Source organism: Amblyomma americanum, chromosome 9 (genome assembly GCF_052857255.1).
Source record: "Amblyomma americanum isolate KBUSLIRL-KWMA chromosome 9, ASM5285725v1, whole genome shotgun sequence".
In the NCBI taxonomy this organism is placed as follows: Eukaryota; Metazoa; Arthropoda; class Arachnida; order Ixodida; family Ixodidae; genus Amblyomma; species Amblyomma americanum.
The window spans coordinates 52,386,182-52,405,188 of record NC_135505.1 but is presented as its reverse complement, the minus strand read 5'-3'; the positions used below and the strand labels follow the sequence as shown (position 1 = coordinate 52,405,188).

At 44.7% G+C, this 19,007-nt stretch overlaps 1 non-coding gene across 1 annotated transcript; it reads right to left on the bottom strand.

Annotated features, from left to right (window-relative positions):
- Positions 1–650: 650 nt before the first annotated feature.
- Positions 651–724, bottom strand: TRNAS-CGA (transfer RNA serine (anticodon CGA)). Its single transcript has one exon. It is a non-coding gene; the product is annotated as a tRNA-Ser (tRNA).
- Between the last annotated feature and the right edge of the window lie 18,283 nt (positions 725–19,007).

Here is a 19,007-nt window from a genome sequence, read left to right as displayed (position 1 = left end):
ACAAATTTATGAAGGGAGCGAACAGTCACCGAAACCAAGGGGCATAGGAGAACTTTATTTTTTTTTAATGTGTTATGCTTATCAGTGGGATAATAATTCTTAGATTAATAAATCCCTTAAAGAAAATTACTTATAAAGCAGCAGAGAAAACAACCATGCCGTCGGTGGGATCCGAGCCCATGACCTCCGAATATCGCGTCCGGTGCTCTTACCAACTGAGCTACGGCGACGGCTGCCCATCTGCTGCTCTCGTGGGTATTTATGTTTACTTGGTGTAAGCGAGCCTTGAGAGTGTTCACCAGCTCCACCCTCGACCATAGCGGCGGACGTAGCACGTCCTGTAATACCGCGAGCGTGACGTAGAACGTCATCTAACGGTGAGGGCGGAAACTGTGCGAGAGCCCTCTTATGCTACCTATGGCATCAAGACTGCCGGAACCGAGACCCTCGTTAAGCTATTAGCAGACAAGTTAAAGGAAATGAGGGGCCCGTTTGACAAATTTATGAAGGGAGCGCACAGTGACCGAAATCAAGGTGCATAGGGGAACGTTATTTTTTTTAATGTGTTATGCTTATCAGTGGGATAATAATCCTTAGATTAATAAATCGCTTAAAGAAAATTACTTATAAAGCAGCAGAAAAAACAACCATGCCGCCGGTGGGATTCGAACCCACGAACTCCGAATATCGCGTCCGGTGCTCTTACCAACTGAGCTACGGCGACGGCTGTCCCATCTGCTGCTCTCGTGGGTATTTATGTTTACTGGGTGTAAGCGAGCCTTGAGAGTGTTCACCAGCGCCACCCTTGGCCATAGCGGCGGACGTAGCACGTCCTGTAATACCGCGAGCGTGACGTAGAACGTCATCTAACGGTGAGGGCGGAAACTGTGCGAGAGCCCTCTTATGCTACCTATGGCATCAAGACTGCCGGAACCGAGACCCTCGTTAAGCTATTAGCAGACAAGTTAAAGGAAATGAGGGGCCCGTTTGACAAATTTATGAAGGGAGCGAACAGTCACCGAAACCAAGGGGCATAGGAGAACTTTATTTTTTTTTTAATGTGTTATGCTTATCAGTGGGATAATAATTCTTAGATTAATAAATCGCTTAAAGAAAATTACTTATAAAGCAGCAGAAAAAACAACCATGCCGCCGGTGGGATCCGAACCCACGACCTCCGAATATCGCGTCCGGTGCTCTTACCAACTGAGCTACGGCGACGACTGTCCCATCTGCTGCTCTCGTGGGTATTTATGTTTACTGGGTGTAAGCGAGCCTTGAGAGTGTTCACCAGCGCCACCCTTGACCATAGCGGCGGACGTAGCACGTCCTGTAATACCGCGAGCGTGACGTAGAACGTCATCTAACGGTGAGGGCGGAAACTGTGCGAGAGCCCTCTTATGCTACCTATGGCATCAAAAAACAACCATGCCGCCGGCGGCATGGTTGTTTTTTCTGCTGCTTTATAAGTAATTTTCTTTAAGCGATTTAATAATCTAAGAATTATTATCCCACTGATAAGCATAACACATTAAAAAAAAAATAACGTTCCCCTATGCACCTTGGTTTCGGTGACTGTTCGCTCCCTTCATAAATTTGTCAAACGGGCCCCTCATTTCCTTTAACTTGTCTGCTAATAGCTTAACGAGGGTCTCGGTTCCGGCAGTCTTGATGCCATAGGTAGCATAAGAGGGCTCTCGCACAGTTTCCGCCCTCACCGTTAGATGACGTTCTACGTCACGCTCGCGGTATTACAGGACGTGCTACGTCCGCCGCTATGGTCGAGGGTGGCGCTGGTGAACACTCTCAAGGCTCGCTTACACCCAGTAAACATAAATACCCACGAGAGCAGCAGATGGGACAGCCGTTGCCGTAGCTCAGTTGGTAAGAGCACCGGACGCGATATTCGGAGGTCGTGGGTTCGGATCCCACCGGCGGCATGGTTGTTTTTTCTGCAGCTTTATAAGTAATTTTTTTTAAGCGATTTATTAATCTAAGAATTATTATCCCACTGATAAGCATAACACATTAAAAAAAAAGTTCCCCTATGCACCTTGGTTTCGGTGACTGTTCGCTCCCTTCATATATATATATATATATATATATATATATATATATATATATATATATATATATAACAACGTGAACTATGCAATCCGTGTCAAGTGCTTTACTCAACTAGCTGTCAATTTCAGATAACAACATATCACAAAGTATCGGGGCTACTTAAGAATCAATGCAAATTCCCTTTTTTGTAGATACGTTTGGTCATTAATACCAATAAAAGTGGCCTTAAGATAAAGTAATGACATGAAGTTGTTCACATTCAAACCCGTAGCGCTTTGCAAAGCCGTTGCTCCGCTTCTATCTATGCAATCACACACTACAGAAAAGAGATTTTGATGTAGAACAGAGTAGAAAAGATCTACATCAATTGAAATACCAGGCCTTATGTTCCCATTAGCCTAAAGGAAAGCTATCACATCATCAGAGCTCTTAGTTGCAAAGCGGTCTTATACTTTCAGAGTTTTCAGGTGCTTGAGCAAAAATAGACTGATTTCCATTACCTAAGAACTCTGATGATGTGATACATTTCCTTCAGGCTAATAGGAACATAAGGTCTGGTATTTCAATTGATGTAGAAGATCTTTTCTACTGTGTTCTACATCGACATCTCTTTTCTGTAGTGCGTGATTGCACAGGTAGAAGCGGAGCCACGGCTTTGCAAAGCGCTACGGGTTTGAATGTGAACTTCCAGTCATTACTTGAGTTCTATCTCAAGGCCACTTTTATTGATTTTAATGGCCAAGCGTATCTACAAAAAGAGGGCATTTGCATTGGTTCGTGTATCGCCCAGGTCCTTTGTAATATATCTTTATCTGAAATTGACCGCTCCTTAAGTGAAGCACTTGACAGGGATTGCATAGTTCACGTTTTTTATATCTATAGGATTATCTGGTCTTTTTGGCAGATAGAGTTTTCAGTTTTTACGAAGCAGTAGCTGATGTTTTAGGTAGTTTGGTCGGAACATCATGGACTTCACCTTTCACTCATGAACTGCCTAGCAGTAATAATCAGAGTTTTAGATCTCACCCTAACCTTTCACCCTTCACATGTTTGCTGGCGATGCTGTCTACGCGCCAAGAAAGATTTGTTGCCATTTCATTCGAACCCTTCAAAGACTGTTAAGAGGGCTATCGCTTCCCAGTGCTTAGCGTCCACACTAAAGGAGTCCTGTCATCAAGCCATGCACCCCAGCTTTGCATCTCAGGTGTCTAGGCTGCAGAAAGCACGCTTCCCGGCTTGCCTGGTTCTCTCTGTGACGCCGACCTTGCTGAAAAACGTGAAGTACAGCAAGGAAAGCAACCGACCACAAGAAAAAAAGCTGGTAAGGCCGGAAGTTGTACCTTACGTGCAACTCACATCTCATAACCTGAAGAAGGTGCCCAGTAAATACGGCGTCGAAGTAGTATTTTCAGCGCCTTGAAAACTCGCCGGAGTGTGCTCTCGCATTGGGAGAAAAAAAGTGCAAGAGTGTGCCACCAGACACCGAACTCCTAATGTTTGGTGAAAGAAAGGTGTGGTTTACGAGTTCCCGCTTACACGAGGCAAGGTGTACGTTGGACAAACCGGACGGTGTCTTAATGAGCGCCTGCTTGAACACAAGAATTCATTAAACAAGAAAGGTGCACATCTGCCTGACAACTGCCAAGCCTGCTCGAAAGAGAAAGGTATAGCCTGCAAACCTCGATTATCGGATTGCAAGGTGCTCTTGAAAAGCCGTGATAAGACAGAAGGTGAACTCGCGTAAGCCTTCTATATCAAGAAGCGAGGTGATTATTGCATCAGTGACACGTCAGTTGTTCTGGGCCACAGTGAAATGCTGTTTTTTTAAACACATCTGTGAGAGGCGATTTTTGTCAACTGCGATGAAGAGCATGGATAAGGGCAGGGGCTATATAAACGCTCTTCCTTGAATAAAACCTGTTGAAAGTGCACCGCTCGCCCTGTTCCCTTACTCGCCCCTGTTGCCATTTTTGCGCTCTCATGTCTTTCACAAATACGCACCAACAAGCCCAGTTGCAAGTACTTCTTATACCTAATAAACCTACAAATTCCTCATAAAGCTATAGTTACTAATTGTTCATGCCCCGTGGTGCAACCAGACGCTGAAAGGTCTCGCAGAGAGAAGGCTTGTCTCGAAAACAAAATATTCCAAAAGGCAGGAGCTGTGGTCAGCTCTAAAGACAGCCTTCGGTACTAGAACTTACTGAAGGCGGCAAAACAAATTTTTTAACGTAACAGTGTCATCGAGTCTATCAAACAATCCCAAAAAAATTCTGGAGCGTTATCAAGAAACCACACAACTCGATAATATCACTCCTCGACTCACGGTCAAAAATTGTGTCTGTTAATGAATGCGCCAACATGCTAAATGAGACCGTCGCCGAAGCCTTTTGTGACACTAATTCCCCTCTACCCATATTCAACGGCGCTTTTAAATTTCCGATGGATCCAATAATATTTGACTATGATGGTTTGTGGAAGATAATCAGTCGTTTAAAATGACCCTCTTCGCGTGGCGTAGAAAATCTTAGTAGCAAAGTGCTAAAGATCACAAAGACATATTCCAGGATCACATTATTCATGATATTTGAACAGTCGCTTCTGCTTGGGATGTTGCCTGACGACGTGAAGATTGGCAGCGTTGCTCCGCTTCATAAATCCGGTGGCAAAAACGTGGCAACTAACTCCTCATTTTAAACCAGCCAGAAGACGCGACACAAAGGAAGAAGGAAACAAGACGAGGCTGGACTAACAACTGAAGTTTTATTGAAAGGAAGAAAACAACGAAGACTCGCACTGAGATGCGCGCGCACATAAGCCGTATCAGTGAAAGGGCACACAAAAAAAATTTCAATGTCAGGGTCTTACTAACAAGTTATCTAAAAAGGCAAATTCCTTAGCGTGAAGGTTTATCGACGCCTCAGCCACACACGTGTCCTTAGCCTTAGCAATGTAGAAGGCTTCAACTATCTCGCGACAGATTTGTTTTTCATTTCTATAAACTACAGTAGTGTCGCTGAAGTAAGGCGTGCAAAGAGACAGATCATCGTCCGATTTGCATTCTCGAGATTGCACGTGCAACGCCAGATTAGAGTTCGCCTTCCCACACAGAGAGTTAGAATGCTCCGTCAGGCGCACATTTAGACATTTGCCCGTCTGCCCGTAGTAGCATCGACCACAAGGCAGCGGAACGCGACCAATATATTTAACTTCTAATTCACGCAAAATCATGGAACACGTCATCATCTCTCACTTAGCAAGCTTTCTAGAATCGACGTTATTATTCTCGTCCTGTCAGCATGGTTTTAGGAAACATTTCTCATGGGAAACTCAATTAGCTGCGTTTACAAACGAGATTTATTATTTGCTTGATGAGGGGTTCGAAATTGATAGCATATATTTGAATTTTCGGCGAGCTTTTTTTATAAATTGAGTTAACTAAATATTGACCAGATTGTACTAGCCTGGACTGCATGCTTTTTAGCAAACCGATCCCAGTTCGGGAGCGCTAATGGTTGCATGTCGTCATCACTCCCTGTAACATCAGGTGTCTCAGAGGGATCCATGCTCGGCCCTCTTTTATTTTTAATCTACATTAACGATCTACCAAACAATCTTAAACCTTCAGTCAGACTTTTTTTGCGGATGATTGTGTCGTCTACCAGGCAATAAGGACTACTAACGACATAGCTGCACTTCAAGGTGATCTTAATGGTATTTCCGTTTGGTGCTCCACATGAATAAGACACTCAACACGACAAACTTTAAACTAATGCGTTTTTCACGCCGCAGAATTACATGCCCTCCCCGTTACTGCCTTAATCATAATCCACTAACATCATAAACATCTTATAAGTTCCTCGGCGCTATTCTAACATCGAACCTGACCTGGAATGAACACATTTTTTCTATTATCACAAACGGTTACCGCATGCTAGGCTATATTAAACGCAACTTTTCTATTGCACCGTCATCTCTGAAACTAATTCTTTATAAAACACTTGTTCGCTCTAAACTCGAATACCTCTCACCAGTATGGGACCCACATAACAACGAATTAACCAATGCCCTTGAAGCAGTCCAAAATCGCTCCGCACATTTTATTCTTGGTGATTATGGTCGTCTATCAAGCGTCACACTCATGAAAGAAACTTTATCAATAGCACCGCTGTCGATGCGCAGAAAAATTTCTCGTTTGTGCCTTTTTTTTAAATTTACCACAACAATTCAATTCTAAAAATTGAACTGATCACGTCACCCACATATGTATTGTCGCGCGTCGATAATCCGTGCAAAGTAGGCATCCCCCACTTCTGCACATCATCCTATCAATATTCACTCATTCCTAAAACAGCAACCGAGTGGAATCGTCTGCCTGCCGCGCTGGTGCTTAAATACAATATTGAAGTGTTCAGGAAAAACCTATGCTTGCATTATAACGCATAGACGTTACTTTATTCTAACTCCTTTGGTTTCACAGTTTTCAGTTATATTGTTGTGTGTTTTATGTGATTTCATGTTGTGTTCTATTCTCTTCGTGTTTAACGACAAACATTGACGAGTGTTGCCACTTATTAGCTATGTTTTCCATGGGATGTTAGTACTTCTTGTTACCCCGCGTTACCGTGTGCTTCTCACACTTGATTAATCCCCAGTTCACTCCTGTATTCCAATTTGCTTGTTCCTTTCTTCTTGTTTTGTTGTTTTGTGCTGTATCACTCCTCTCTATATTGCTCTCTGGGCCTAGAGGGTAACTGAAATAAAAAAATAAAACATTCATTAAAGTTGTTGGGGAATCGGTTGCGCGGAATTTAGAAAAAAAAAGAACTGCTTTCCTCTGAACCATTTCTAACATCAAGAGGATAATGGCGCATACATGCAGCCGTTCCTTAGAGCCTTAGAGCCGTTCCTTGGGCAGCCCAGACCCCAACGTCCAGCAAGACATCATCGGTCAAGCCCTTGCTGCTGCTGTATCCCAAGGGATCCCGGCCGACGGCTAGGGCCGACAGGGGAGATGGACTTCTCTCCTGGCGTTCATTGACTGGTGTTACAATAAAGTTGTTTCTCTCTCTCTCTCTCAGATCATAAATGGCAGTTTATCAAAATTCCTCAAGAGAAAAGTACATAGCAGCTGCATCTTATCAGTACACGTCTTGGATGGTAATAGGCTGGTGTAGTTTCTAGTCCCTGTAACATTACATTCACCTTGACTACACACTCCAGGGTAAAGGGCTCTAAGACACTTCTCGAAATAACCCTGTCCCGTGCCAACCGTGGCCACCCTATCCCGACACGTTTGGTAATCTCAACCACCCGCATAACTTTCTGCCGCCCCCTGCTATGTTTCCCTTCTCTTGAAATCTACTCTTTTTATCTTGAGTGCTATCGGTCATCTTCCCTTCGCAATACATGCCCTGCCCAAGCACATTTCCTCATTTTGATTTCAACTTGGATGCCGTTGTTCCTCGTTCGTTCGCTGTCCCACTGTTCCTACTCCTTGTATATTAAATTTGGAGCAATTATTTTTTTTTCATAGCTCGCTGCGTTGTCCCTAAGTTTTTTCGTTAGCCTTCATAATTTTGCTCTATAGGTGAGTCCAGTAAGATAGAGCTGTTATATACTTTTTTCTCAGGCATATTGGTAAACTCCTATTCATTATCTGAAAGAACCTGCGTAGTGTGATCCACCCAGATCTTATTCTTCTCGTTATTCTGCTCTCGTGACTCGAATCTCAGGTCACTACATGGCCTAAATAGATGTATTTCCTTTTCACTTCCAACAACTTGCTATATTTGATAAACTGTTGTTGCTTTCCAAGAGTGTTGCATATTACTTTCGCTTTCTGCAGAATAATTTTTAGAACCACCGTTTTGCTCTGCCTACCTAACTGAATCATCTTGTTTTGAAATTCACCTCCTAAATAACTCAGTGAGGCAATGTCATCAGCGAATCGCAGATTACTATGGCATTCTCCATTAACTCTTTCGCCCAACTATTCCAAATCTAAGCCTCTACATACCACCTCTAAACGGCTTTGGCGAAACCTTGTCTCCCTGCCTGACAGCCATGTCTATTGGAATTTTATTGCTTACATTACGGACGACTATGAGAGCTTTGTAAACGTTAGATATATGTCAGTATTTTTTACTTAAGACTATTCTTGACTCTGACTCTCTTTGCCTGCATCACTGCGGCAGTTTTGACTCAAATGATTTTTCGTAATCAATTTACAGGAGTTGGTTAAATTCTGAACAATTGTCTGGCATTTATTGATAGTGTGAATACAGCCTTTTGTTGAGTAAATTCTACGAAAGCCTGCATGATCATTAGTTTGAAGTCTGACGTTGGGCTGGCTGTATTGCCAATTACCTTAGTAAATACCGTATAGACCACGCCTTTAGTTTCATATCGTTGACGTCTCCTTTCTTACAGGTTAAGATCTTAGCGTTCTTCCTAATTTTTGGTACGCTCGAAGTCGTAAGGCACTGTGTACACGCGGTGACTAGTTTTTCTTCTACAATCTCCATCCTGCCTTTCTGCAAATTTTCTATTATGTGATCCTCACTAGCTTCTTTCTTCATTGTATTGCTGCTAAGGTTTTCTTTCGTTCCGTTTCTATTACTGGCCGGAGATCCCACTGCGGTGCGATGCTTCCTATCTCATTTGGGTTTGGTTAAATTTGTTATCCAGATTTCTGTTGAACTCTGCGGATAATTTAACTATCTCATGCATGCTGCTAATACCAGTGCCATATTTTCCTCTTAAAGCATACATCTTAATTTTGCCTCTGTCTAGTTGCCTCTTCACCGCTTTTAGGCTACTTTGGTTACTTAGAACACAATCTATTCTATCTGCATTATTCTTCCTTACGTCAGTCAGTTTGAATAACGTTTCCAGCTCTGCGAGTTCTGGTCTGTCTCTGGAGTTTTATGATTTATTTCTTTGGCATTTCTTAATCAGATCTTCCGTGTCCTGAGTGAACTTGCCCGCATCCTGTTAACCTTCCAACCAATTATCTATGCTGCGCACTCAGTATTGATAGCTGTAAGGTTATAGTTCACATCTTGAGCATTAAGGTCGTCGATCCTCTGTGAATATCTGTTCTGAAGGTACATCATTAATTATTGTACTTTCCTTCCTTCCACTATCTCTGAAATGGGCTTAAGCCTCATTAGTTTCCTCCGTTTCCTTTTCAAGTATATGCTAAATCGAGACATTACTCTGCTGTCGTCGCTATAACGCACCTTCTCAGGGAACCTACACATCGCGTACGATGTCAGGGTAAGAGAAAAGTATGGAGTGTATGTCGCTTTTAGTCTCACCATTTTCGACTGTTGCTCATCCGCTTCTGGTTCTCTCGTTTGCCTGAAGTAGTTGGTCATTATCTGTAAACTATTTCGCTTTGTCAACTTTGCCAAGCACTCCTCCCTGTTGTTCCTCTAGCGTATTTCATAGTCTCCTACTGCCTGGCCTCCGTCCAGCTTCTGTCGTAGCTTTACATTGAAGTCGCCTATCAGTACAGCTACTTTTCTGGGAGATTCCACGAACGACAAGGAAGCGGAGACACCGTTGGTTGTCAGGAATGCCTTTATTCCATCTCGGCAACCGGACAGGTAAGAGCGGCGCAGCGCCCTGCCGTTGCATTTATGTAGCCAGCGATATCAATTTCATGCGCGTCCAGATGAACAAGGAATTAGCAATACCTTCCGCGTGACGGAGGATGTTATCACCACAAGAATGCAGCTCCTCTGTCTTCTAGGAGGAGCATCACGAAAATTGAACAAGCTCTTAGCGGTTGTGGAAACCGTTTTGAAGAGCTCCCCTAGAGTCGCAAGTCGACAATAACGAAATTAGTGAGTGCAACACCGTTGCTCCATATAACACCGTCATGAAGTCAAGTTTTTGTCAGGCGAAATACTGCTTCCGAGATTCAGTGCAACACAGTCCACAGACGAAGGCATTAGCTCATCGGCACACTGTTTCGGGATGCGGCGGGAGGGGGTGAGGGTGTTGTGGCACGAAGATGAAAGCAGCCCCACATCAGTGTGACGACCTCCGTGCCGTTGATGAGATGTGGACTGCACTGCCCAGGATTCAAGGGTTGGCCCGACGGTGTCCCTTGGAATCTTCGGTCGAAGCCACCAGTGCCCAATTCCAGAAAGAGGCTGACGGCTGGGCAGACGGGAAACAAAAAAAAACCAAGCCCCACAGTAGCCAGCGAAGTGACCAAGATGTGAATTCATTTCACCAAAAGTGCCTTTGTTTGCTTCATTAGACTACCTAAAAAGTATTCCTGAAGGCAACCTGATTTTTACCCTAAAAGTATTAGTAGCGGAAAGCTAAATAGAGGAGTAAGCGTGAATGATTGCATGATGAGACTATTTAAAGTGGTATACAGATGAGCCAACCGAAACAAGAACACTAGATGGCGTACTTATTCGTATGCCATTATGCCGTCCATACAGTTCAGCACGCCATCTAGGCCTTCTAGGACCGACGAACACCATGTTTGAAACATTTCTTGAGCAGATGTGATGCCGACTGCAACCTGCAGGAGCAGTAGCGCCCATGCGGCGCAATAAAAGTTGCTACCTTTGACACCCATTGCAAAGTTGTATTTTGTAGCGTCTGGAACATTGAGGAGATTGGGTTCCTGAAAGCTCCCCATGACTTCACCGTTCGCAGCTGATGGCACTCCCATGTAGCAAGCTGGTTCTGCTATGTTAATAGATCTGCAACGCTCCACACAGCTTCATTACGGGGACAATAATCACGCACCAATATTTAGGCTCCTATGTCTTTTCTATCATTCCTTCAAGCTCTAGCCTGTCTAGGTCTTCCTTCACCCTTTCTTTCGTGGGCACAGCAATCATTCGAAGTGGAGACAGAGCGTACGCGACTGTATTGGACACGAGGCGTATCGTATGTTCTCCTGAGTCCATAGATTGACCTGTTGCTTGGAATACCTTAGGATTCCTGCTTACCATGCCGTCCGTCGAGCTTAGTAGCTCAACACTAAAGAGTTATCCGCTAGACTACACCTCTCGCACTATCTAGCACTCTATCGGCGTGCTTTACAGAGCAAATTTTCGTTTCACTCCCTCATGGTTTCTGCTGGCGCCTTCGCTTCACTGCTGAGCAAATGTAATAATATAAGCACGATGATAGAACGGTAGATTGTGCGAAAGGTGCCGTCTATCAGGTAGCCGTTTCTTGAAGTGGCTACTTTGTTGGACCAACGAGCCGTTGGTTAAACATCCGCTTTCTGGAAGATAAGAAATATTTGGACAACTGTACAACATCAAATCTGCCAATTCCTTGTCGGCGATGAATTCAGGTTTGTAACCTTTTGTTTCATAAAAAATTAGTCGTTTTCAAACATAGCGATCAAACAGCAATTTACAACCACGTCATTGCAGTTGTATAGGGCGCATTTGCAGAAATATGGCTCATGATCAGTGTTGGTAAATTCGGTTCTTTTCTGAACTCCATCTTGACTGGAAGTACTGCGCAACAAAGGTTATTTGAAAGTCCAGGCTCGTGTTGCGGGGTTCTTCGTTCGTCTTCTTGGTTATCCTCGCTATGGATCGTAACGAGCATGCTTACATTTCTGTCCTTCTTCTGATAATGTCTGATACCGCGCACCGACTACGAACCGGTCTGTAACTGGGCGCTCCTTCCGATCTTTTAACTCGCGTCTGTCTGTTAGCCTGCTCAGCTCGGTTGCAAACAGGTCTATTGCTTCGCTTAGTTTTTGACGACAATGAATAATCGAGAAGTCTTGTAGACTGTACACTTGGTTTGGACGAACTAGATCTTAATCTTGGTCTTCATGACGTTGAGGTTCTTCATTTCTTCGTGTTTGACGTGTAGGGACCGAAGAAACTCCCGATTGTATACAGAAGAGTCCAGATAAGAATCTGCAGTTGTCCAATTCGTCCATTCATGCGGGCCAGTCTCTTGTACTCTGGAAGTCGAAGAACTTCGGAGGCTCTATGCCTTCAATTCCGAAGCGTTTCTTTTCGCTTGCAACGGGGTGAACTGCTCATATTACAGCACCTGCTGGTCATTCTCTAGTTGACGGGGCCGTTGTTGTGTTACGTCTGAGTAAGCTTTCATCCCACTTGTGACGCCAGCTCAGACAGAAAGACAGAAGCTCTTGGCATCCTGACCAAGAATGATCCTCTAATGCTTCATCGCAAAATATATACAGCCAGAAATATCACGAAATTTCTGTGAAAACTGAGTTAGGGCAAAGCAAAGCATATCGGATAACTCGGCACGTATTATTGGGACGTCGCGCGCACAGGGGATATCAAAATAATGCCAGAGTCATCTCTGTTGACGCAGAAACCGCAATACTTCATTTTTACGGCGCAGTGTTATTGGCCTCGTTCCACAGAAAATCCGGTGTCGGCGTCACATGCACCGGAGCTGTGAGCAAAAAATCACCAGCCTGGCTCTGGCAGCTGATCCCCAGAGAGCAACCTAAGGGGCAGGATTCCCATCTAGGTCGCGTGACCTCGCGCGTCATCGCGCTCTGCTCACCGGATGGTGATCAAACTACCCACCGTCGTAGGCGGGAGTTAATTTAATCATTGACCGCTCAGAAAGAGCAACCTAGGCGGCAAAAGACTAGCCGCCGGAAGCACCTGTCATCGCAGCGCAATGGCGCGCCTCGTATCCTCTGTAGCCCTGTGCAACGAAGGGTGTGAAGACTCCCTGTGATCTATGAATTCGATGTAGAGAATGTCTTTCAGCATATACGAGGCTTAACACAGGACGCTCTCGCGTCATACGCTTTAGGTGAAGCTTAAGTGCAGCTCCAATTTTTTCTGCAAACACAACTGAATAATCCAGAACATGTGCGGATTAAGCTTGAGAAGGGCTAAGATGGGAACGTTGTCCCCGTGCTAGGACCTGATTTCCCAGTTTCGTCGTCTTTGAAACCGTAGATTTCGGACACCACATTGGTCGAAATGACGGAAAATATGTGGCAGCTTGGACGTAGGGAAAACTGTTAAAAAACTGAAGGCTGACATCCCGCACGTAGGCTGCACTCCCATCGCAACCTCCAGGACCCCAATGATACAAATAGGCAACGTGGCGGCGAGCTCTGAAACAGAGCTTTTCGCTTCTGTGAGAAATTGTTAATGCTGCTATGTTTTTAGTCATTTCAAATGAGTCTAATTTGGCTTCAGGGCTTTCGCGTTGCCTTATCGAGCCTATAAAAAAGTGAATGGGCGACAACTTTGGACAGGTTTTATTTCTCCGGATCATTGGCAGCTCTTGGGCCTAACGAAAAACATCGGTTTGGCAATTTGTCATTGAAATTCTTTCCCTTTTATTTAGTTTATTTATTGTATCCTCAGTTGCGCTTAATCTGGGCTATAAATGAGGTGGAAACTAGATGCCGCTACTACCACTGGAGTTATCGTCGGCTCTTAGTAGGTTGAATACTGCGGCATAAAGCAAAATTATCTGCAAAATACTTGCATTTACTGTGTGGAAATGTGCATTCGCTATTCTAAATCCCTCTGTTAGCAGTCGCGCCAACCCTCCTCATCACTGTACGCAGTGTCTCGCAGTAGGAACCCGGTGCGCGCCAGCACGCGTCAGTGCACCGAGGAATTTCATATGCCAGAGGTGTTCCTCAGGCGTATGTTAAGATTCTCGGTAGCTGCGGTTCTGTCTCTCGGCGTTGAGCACGACAATTCGGTTAGTGCATAGTTTCCAGGCGTCATTGGGCATGCGTGCGCTTGGCGTAAAGAAATTCGTCTATTTATTAACGTGATAGCTTTAAGGCTCCCTTTCTGCACAGAATCCGGCGCAATTGTTGTCGGCGTCATGAGCGAAAAATCTCCTGAGAAGCCATCAAGTGAGCTGCCAAGGTCACGTGACCATGAGACGTCATGATAACCTGTCCGCTGAATACCGAGCAAACTGACCGCCATGGCAACTGGAAGCAACAGGCAGGATTGGTAACTAGGGAAGAGCAACCTCGGTCGCACAAGCTCCAACACTGGCAGCACCTGCCATCGCACAAGTTTTGACGGATCGCTTAACCGCTCCACCACTGCGCCAGGATCGGTGTGATGACTCTAAGAGATCTATGCCTGCAATGTCGCGAATGCCCAATTCCGCACATATGGGCAGTACCCCATTAAACATTTCGCGCTATACTCTTATGGTGCAGCTTAAATCTCGCATCCAATTTCTAACTGAAGAAAAGAGAAATGTTCAAAAGCGGCATCTGCGGTTCTTGCCGCGCCTGCAAACAGGAACGCGAAACCTCAATTCCCATCTGCACACAAGTGCAATCACACCAACAGCCTACGTTAAGCGATGTCGCCGACCACAAGTCATCAGGGCAACTTCAGCACGTCAGGAAGTGTGCACTGTATAGTAAGTGAGTGCACACCATAAATCGTGCTTTTTCTCTTCCAGCCAAGTGTCAAAACCCTTGTTTTGTGAACATGCTGTGTCTTGTATGCCATCGGCGAATAGCACCTACAGTGGCCCCTTGAGCCATAGCGAAGCCTTTCGTAGTTGCGTGCAATCAATCTTTAAGGCCAAAGCCTGACTGGCCCTATCGAGAGAAAACCAATGTGTGCTTGTGTGCGTACACGCGTGCGCACGTGCGTGTCTGTCCGTGTGTTCCTACTTGCGCTCGTGTGCGTACGTGTGCGTGCCTGTGTGTGTGCGTATCTCGTGTGTGTGAAAACAGTCGATCGTATCTTGGCTTACACACAGGTAGCACGGTTGCTGCAGGTCGCTCATAAAGAGCAACCTGGATCGCAGGAGTTCGACCTGTGAAAGCAGCGCACACCCCATGGCAGTGGCGCACTTTGAAACCACTACACGAATGTGCCAGCAATGGCATGAGGACTACTAATAGGAATAATAATTTTGCATATATTGGCTTTAACCCATTAGCTATAGTGTCATATCCTTAACCAAATAGCCAGCTGCGTGTCCTCGGGTTGCATCACGCCGTGGGCAACTACGTTAATAACATCAGAGGCCTGGCCATCGCTTTTGGACCTCTAAGCCATTTTATAAAATAAACCTCCTTCCTTTACTGCGCGAAAACGATAAAGAGGAATATATTTATTGAAGTCTATTGGATCAGTCAAGCAGCTCTTCGTTGGCTCTCTACTATGGTGGCAGTGCGCAGCCAAAAATCTTGATGAATATTTGTTTTTCCTTGTGTTCCGGATATCGGCGGAGAGCTTACGTGTTGCTGGACCGCAGTAACATCCTTCCTTCGCTCACTGTCACCACCAAACTGAAATCCGCTTCTGGCGTTTCTACCAGTCGGATGCTGCTTAAAACGGAGAAATTGATGTAAGAGCCCTACTCTCTTCCATTCCCGCTTCATAGCAATTCTGTAAGAGGTGCGCATGCCTCCAGAGAAAAGCATGCGCTGCATTTTAGTGGCCTCCGTATATACGGCGCCGCATTTGACAGCTGCATTTCCTCCACGAGGTATATTTGAATAGGCTCTGTCTTCACCTTTAAGAATTGCTGATTTTGACCGGTGGTGTGCTAGTTCAAGTGAAACTTGGAGCTATGATTGTTTTTTTTTTTATGAGCAAGCCACCGGCTGCGTTTGCGAATATTTACAGTACTGCGAACTGCGAACGCTGCGAGGCATACCACCACCAAATTGACTTTGACGGCACTATTGTACTGGAAACCGAAACTAACCCCCGCCGGAGGCTTCTACTCGAGTCGCGGCACATCCAACAGACACGGAAGAATGTTAATCGCTCCCTGTGGACGCTTCCCTCTTCTTACATCCATGGTTTCCGGTCCCTGACCCGGAATTCTTCGACCCGAGGGTTTAAAAATCCAAGCTGCGCCTCGCAGGTAGTCACACCATGAAGAAGTGGCCGAGCCGGTCCCGAAATGTAGTGTTTTTCAAAAAGTAACTTGTTTGGCGTCTGTCATTTTTCTACTAAAATAAATTCTCGAGTGTTCAGGCGCGTTAAAGTGCAAAGTAGGACATTTTGCTTTCATTTTCGCTAACCGACTTTGCTGCATATATGGCATCTCTCATAGCCTGAGTCAATATGGTATGTTAAACACTATAAAACCAAATTTAATATCGGTACTTTGGAGGAATCTTTGCAAGTCATGCAAATTTTTTTTTCAAGGACAGCATGTTACTAATGAAAAAGAAACGCGCTAGTGATGCTAAACATGCTACAAAATCTTAAGTATACCTCTGGAGACTGCGGCGGCCGATTTTCGATGGTCGAAATTATTCCGGAGCCGTCCACTAAGGCACCTCTTTTTTCCTTTCTTCTTTCACTCCTTCCGTTACCTCTTCCCTAATGACCCAGTTCGGCGTCCACCGAGATATCTGAGATAGTTACTGCGTCATTTCCCTGCCGTACAACACATTTTTATTTTCATTTTCTCTCTGAAGACACGCAGCGATGTGTGACGCATCTCAAAACATAGTTCTCGATGTGGAAAGGGCCGTAGGAGAATCCTAAGCTTCATTTCGAGCAAACCAGTGTGCAGATAAGAATTACTCCGGCTTTCTGCAATTTGCTGCCGCTGAAAAAAAGCTGCCGCGCCCTAAACCCATGCAGCAATCTACTGCTCACTAGTCTAATGGCATAGGCTTTGAGGCAGGCAACCTGGCGATTGCGTGGCATTTTATGCAAAATGTGCCCTCGTGAAAACAACTATGCCCTTTTTTTCCTCTGTCATGAGTTGACTTAAGGTGGTCGATAATAGTAGCGTAGAAATTTTCACCGACGGGAAAAGCGATTTCGTTGGTACAAAAGCAAAATAAAGAGGAAAAACTGGTTACTTTGAAAAATAACTGCTCAGCAGACAACCACTCTTGTGTAACTATGCCTGTTTTGAATTTTGCGTGCTGTGTTACCAGCTAGGGCAGATAAAATACACGGTTATGCTGCGCATTTTTATTTTTCAGATTAGCAGCATGTCTTCGTTGCAGGAAAATAAGGGCTTGTGGCTAAAGCAGAGGAGGATTCGAGGCTTAACTGTTCACTTTTTCTAATGGTGCACATGGCTGAAGAGTAAAAAAAGCCACAATTATTGCTTGACGCAGCTCACTACGACACTGTTGCTTCGGTTCAAATTTAAGTTCAAAATAGGAATCTGCGAAGATTTTAAAAACAGGCATTCACCAAAGGGGACCCATCCCTATTAGAGGACAAGCATTTTTTGCGCAGCAATAATTACCTATTGCCCAAGCAATATGATTGGCAAGCAGAAGGCAGCCAATAGCACACATAAAAAGCTCGGACACGGTAGTTTTCGCTTCAAAATGTGAAGTTTTTAAATGATCTTTTTGAAACTTCTATAGCGTTCCAGGATAGATCTTGCAGCCTCCACTGCCACTTTTTTAATGGCCGATAGCAACCAGCAACGCTATTTGATGGACGAAAATGAATAAATCTGGCACTGAGTAAAGTACTTTCGCTTTATTTGTGGGTGTATCGGGTAGCTTGGGGGCCTTCTCGAATTGTCATGTGGGAAGATGAGGAAAAATTTGTCTGTGTTCAGTGCGAAGCCAACAGCGTGTTTAGAGCGCGAATAAGAATCGCAGTCTATCTTCATTTGCAGTCTAGACGCTGTGCTGGATTTGAGGAAATGAAAGACGCATAACTGGCTCATTTTGCTGGTGGACGCCTATGTATGGGAAAGTCAGGGCTGCGAATAAGGTCAGAGTGTGATATGTACAGCAATATTAGGTTCGTAGAAGGGGCACATCTAGTCCGTGAAGTTTGCAGAGAAAGCAGTCGAATCGAGACCGCAAGCGAAAGAAGACCGAGTAAGCATGTAATAAGGGACACGCCAAACCGGGCAGTCGCCAGCGAAAGGTCAAAACAGGCCTGTAATTCCGGGCCTCTCGGCCGCTTATGGCAGTTTACTTTCGCTGATCAATGCTCTCAGCCGGTAACCTTATCTCCACTAATTTTTGTCACTTGAGGCTCATTGCATAAAATATGATCCAGAATTTGCTCTAGATCATCTGACTTCCGCAAAAGAGTCATATGGCAGCTGTCATACTCAGGGACACGCAGACGACGCGGTCGACATTACTTAACGCTCTTGCCCACAAAGCACGAGAACACGATGTGCGCCCACGCCGGCATTAGGGCTCTGAATCTCGCAACTCTCTAACGTGGCAGTTTGGGCATGCAGTTATAGCATGATAGCATTAAACACCACACACGGATTCTAAGAAACGATGCGAGACACGAGCGCCGACTTTCAACGTTTTCTTAATGCAGGAATGCATTTAACGGCTGCATTTTCAACGCTTATTGTCCGTCGTCGTTTCGCCCCCAAAGTCTTCGGGATCTACATTACTGCTTAAGTGACGCTCAGAGGGGTTTTAAGAAGCTCTCGTGCGTTGTAAGTATCGCTTGAAATATTTTCAAGTGTTCAAAGTTTCCATTTTGAACACTTGTACCAAGTTGTGGGGAAGTGCTGTTCATGAAATTAACCCGCTTTACATCATTCAAAACCGGGCAACTCCATTTTATCTGTCCATCATCGACCTTATATATTGTATCTAGCGCCAGCAAAGAGCTTTAGAAGTGCCACACGCTCATTTTCACTAATTATTTTCAGAACACAAAACTGCTTCCTTTTTTATCTAGACTGAACCGAGTAAACCGCTCCTGTAAACCGCCACCCTCTCCTGTGAATGGTGTCAAGTGGCGTTGCAGCTAATGACTGATACTGAGCTTGCAGCGTATAATTCCGTGCTCACTGATGAAACGAATTATACTCGCACGTATGATTTCTTTCTTTTAAAATTTCCATTTTAAACACTTTTACCAAGTTGTGGGGAAGTGCTACTCATGAAATGAACCCGCTTTACATCATTCGAAACCGGGCAACTCCAATTCCTCTCTCCATCATCGACCGTAAATACTATATCTAGC